Source organism: Octopus bimaculoides, chromosome 11 (assembly GCF_001194135.2).
Source record: "Octopus bimaculoides isolate UCB-OBI-ISO-001 chromosome 11, ASM119413v2, whole genome shotgun sequence".
Classification (NCBI taxonomy): domain Eukaryota; kingdom Metazoa; phylum Mollusca; class Cephalopoda; order Octopoda; family Octopodidae; genus Octopus; species Octopus bimaculoides.
The window spans coordinates 26,964,426-26,969,231 of NC_068991.1; positions in this window are offsets into that span (position 1 = coordinate 26,964,426).

Here is a 4,806-nt window from a genome sequence, read left to right on the forward strand (position 1 = left end):
TGTGTGTGTGTGTGTGTGTGTGTGTGTGTGTGTGTGTATGTATGTCTGTCTGTGTGGATGTTTTATCTTCACAAGACTTCATTTAAAAGTCCAGAAAGCAACGAGTCTATCTAAATACGTTTTCGCATTTCAAAGAATCTAGATCTATTTCACCGATCGGTTTTAGAAAGTGACGGTTATCATAATTCCATCAAATGTTCATTGTTGTGATTAAGTTAGTTCTTTTATACAGAACATGATTATGCTTTAAACCCAAAATTTGAATTATTCAAATATTACACACATTTCTTCAAATTTGTTTCCGTGTTCTGTTCCAGAGAACGAGATGTGCATAGTCTCCTCTCTCAACATGTATAATTCTATCATTATGTTGTGTTGGTATTTTTTATAAAATCACCCATATCTCTTAATCCCTTTCGACCAGAGCAGTTGATTCTTTTACAACTTTTATAAACTTTCAGAAAAATTGGATTCGTTTTCTTCGATCATGATATCTTTTACAATAGACGTTTTGAAAGTTATTGATCATGTTTTGAAGAATACATCTAAACATTCTGTTCATTTTCTCACGTGCTTTCCTTCCAGTCATGACATAATTCGTCATTGAATTTAAACCACTTTCCTTTTATTGCCTCTAAATGTTCTTTCTCTTTATATGACATCTATATTACACTTGGCTCACACTAGACTTAATTTCTTCACGTTCACACCCAATCTTTTTTCCACAAATCCGTCAGTCGTATTCGTTTCTTTATTTGTTGTTATTCATACTTATATATCACTATACTTTTTAAAGTTTCAAACTGAAATTATGCACAACTGTATTTGTTTCATTTTGATTCCAATTTCTTTTCAAGACATTATGCCTTACATATCTTAACTACTCTCACTTTTCTATAACACTCTTTCACTCTCTTTCGCACACATATGATTTATCTTTCTATTTATTTAACCCTTCTTTATGATTTATTTCGTGTAAAAATGTTTTTCCCTCGTTTATACTTGTTCACACCAACTATAACCATTTCCCTCGTAAATACCTTTTATTCCACTTCATTACACTTCTTTATAATGCTTACATGAACTTTTGTCAACGGTTCATGAAATTATAAATTCAATCTATTTAAAAATACGTATTATTCCCAAGGTATCATTACTGTGCATTTCACAACCATTGTATTCTTCCAAAATTTCACTTGTGTCTGATAATTGGTTATGTGAAACTCGGAATAATGTATTGTGAAGTATCTCATTTTCAGTAAAACACCATATCTTTCTCCAGCTTTGGTATCCAACTATCATGTTCTATATCTTGCTTTGCATATATTTCTGTTCCATTGCCAAGTAGCAATACATGGATGTGCGCTTTTGCATGCATATGTGTGCATGTATGTCAAGAGAATGACTTTGCTATTGGGACAAGTATAATATAGAAACGAGGACTAGCGCTGTCATAAATGTAGAGATATGTTTGCTTTCATGAAATTCGGACGCCCGTTAAATGGTTTCTTTCGCTCAGCTACTCATAGCATTGCTACAATTAGCTCAAATCAAAAAGGAAACAAATAAATAAATAAATAAAAATGAAAATAAAGAACATACCACAAAAATAAATTTAAAAACGTTTATCGAGAGTAGTACAGGTAATGAAAAATTAATAAGTAAAATGTTTATATAAATTATAATGATAATAAGACTCGTATTCATTATAAAATAAAACTGTGACAAAATGAGTTTAATAGTGGGATAACGAAACAGTTCAAACACATTTAAATGGAAAGAAAACGTATTAAGGAAATACATACGCATACAGAATATGTTCCGTAAACTGAGTTGTAAAACTTAGGAATCATGATATTCGTCTACATATTGATCAGCTTATATAGCAGTATATAGCCTATCGTCTGATCCACCAGCCCCCTGTGTGAGTTTGTGATTTGTAAGTCTCATATTATTCAATGTTTATATACATATTATAAAAGATATACCTGATGGAATTTTAAACTATCTATTTATAATTTGTGACGAAAGAATAGAAAGTGCTTTTCTCCATTAAAATTCAGCTATGTACCTTGTAGCAGACCGGAAGTATTTTGTTGACTATGAATCCATATGTTATCAAACTATACAAAATTGTGATTTTGACTTATTATTTTGAAACTCAGGAAAAATACATCATTTAAATTTTCTTAGTAAATTCGTTTTGGCTATATTTTAATTGGGTTATGCTTTTTCTTATCTTATCCTTGATATAATTAGCTCTACGTTTGGTGTTTGTTAACAAATATTACATTAAACTACAGTATGTTCGTGTGTTTGCTTAGAAAATTTTATTATAAATTGATTCTTTTCTATGATTTATTTTAAAAGACACTATAGATAGCTCTGTTGTAGTGATTCAAATGATACAAACAACTTTGTTTATTTTCACGAAATATCCGACATAATCAATCATTGTTTAAGGAATGATAGAAATGTTTTTCTGCGGATATATTCTAACTTATCATCTGTTAATGCAATAACAGCCATTATGACAACTACGAGCTATAATTCAATCTTAGTGCAAAAATATACAAAACAGTAAAAAACAAACAAACAAATAATGTTTCTTCTTGCCCTGTCAAAATGAGTTGTAAATAAAGGCTTCATATTTTATTAGCGGATCAATGTAACGATCAAAACTTATACTTTAATTCATTATGTAAAACATTATAAAAATATGCTCTGTGTTTATTTATGTTAAATCTTAATGTGAAAAATAGCATTCTGACTGCTAAATTTTATGAAAAACAAACAAAAACAAAAAAAAGCAAAAACAAAACATTTCTTCTTGTTCTTTTAGTCAGAAATTATAAATAAATTTTGATATATTATTTATTGGTTGGTTAATAAGCCAAAATCTTTAACTGATTACCCCCTCATTAGAAAACATACTGGACATGGATCATCAACATGGATCATCGACATAGTGATCTCATATCACAGTAAACATCCCATGACCTTGCAGATGGGGTCCAGTTAGAGTAGGCCATCTCGCTCAAAAGGTCCTCCAATAAGGTTTTTTCATATTGTCAGCCACCAAACGACATGCTCAATTTGCTAAAATCAAGTAACTAACAAGCAAATATGTGGTATTCAGCAGAATATATGCTGTATCCATCTTTCATACCAAGGCTAAACATGTACAAGATAACACTGCCGGTCAGTTAAGATCAGAAGCTATGAGAGCCACTGCCACATACTGCATCAGGTCATTTATCATTATTATTATTATTATTATTATTGTTGTTGTTGTTGTTGTTGTTGTTGTTGTTGTTGTTGTTGTTGTTGTTCTGAGAGACTGTCGGATAGTTCTTAATTTCTAGTTGTTCTTTACTTGAAAACAGGCAATAACAAATGACCACAGGTAGTGCTTTCTCCTGTGACTCAAAGAGACAATACTCTCCTTAGAATGCGAGCTGTACCTAACATGCTGTCTTCTGGATCACTTCGAGCCTGACAGCAGCTTCCAATGCTTCAATTACCACCGGTATCACCATTACTTTCCTCATGCCCCATAATTTTCCTATCTCCCCCTGCAGTGGCTGGTATTTTTTTACACTTTTCTGTTTCCTTACATTTCACACTCGAATCATCGCCTGGTATTGCAAAATCTATTATCTTTGCTTCTTTTTCATATTTATGGATGATCCCGATACCTGGACGTCTCTCCTCTATGACTTGGTCGTACGTATGTTAAAATCCCAAAGTATTTGATAATGTTCGTTTTGCATTACTCCCTCTGGAGTTTATACCATTGTTCGGCTCCTTCGAAGTTTGTTTTACCGCAAAACAACCAGTTGACATATCTGGTCACATTATAGTGTTTCCTTTTGTATTCGCGTTGTGCAAGCTTACAGCACTCACTAACAATATGGCTTATACTTTCTCTCTTCTCAAAGCACATCCTACACTCTGGCGTGTTAGTGCTTTTATGAATGTGATATTTGGAGTAGTTTGCTCTGAGAGCTTGTTCTTGAGCACTCAGTGGACCCTTTTAAGTCTCTTTTCTGCAGCCATTGCCACGTTCTATTCCAATCAATCTGATTTTTATTCTTCAAGAACTGACTGTGCATTTTCTTTTACTGCCAAATTTTCTTCATCTGCTCTCTCTGGTCTTTCTTAAATTGTGTTCGATCTGCTTACATTGAGAATCTAATTGAGAAACTAAACTTGTCAGCTATAGCAAGAATGATAAAGGTTTTACTTTTTCGTTCCATTTGATTACTGTACCTGCATTTATTCCACCGGCTGATCTGGATGCCTTTTCATCAATAGCCGGTAAATTTGCCAGTAATGAGGCAGCTATGTTATAAGTGTTTCAAAAAAGTTCGATTCCTGATAAAACGCGTTACGAATGATAAATATGAAACGTTATTCAATACTTTTGCAGAGAACTTGTACTTTGTAACCGTCCAAAATAAACATCGCCCAAATACTCATATTGAATTTTCATATAGGAATGGTAGAATTTCCATCGTTATAGAAGATTTAAGAGCTTATTGATTTCAATGCTATACAGAAAGAATGTTATACAGAAAGAATGCTATACAGAAGAATGCTATATAGAAAGAACTACTTGATGATCACATAGATATTCTAGGATGTAGTGGTTAAAAGACATTTTAATCGTTACTTCCTGTCAAACGATATCTGTTTCTGTGCTGGACTGAGAGAAACATTTCAGATTATCTTCGAGTTATGGCATAAAACCTTGAAAGTAAATGAGCGTTTCACTTTTTCAAAATGGCAATATCTTGTATATAG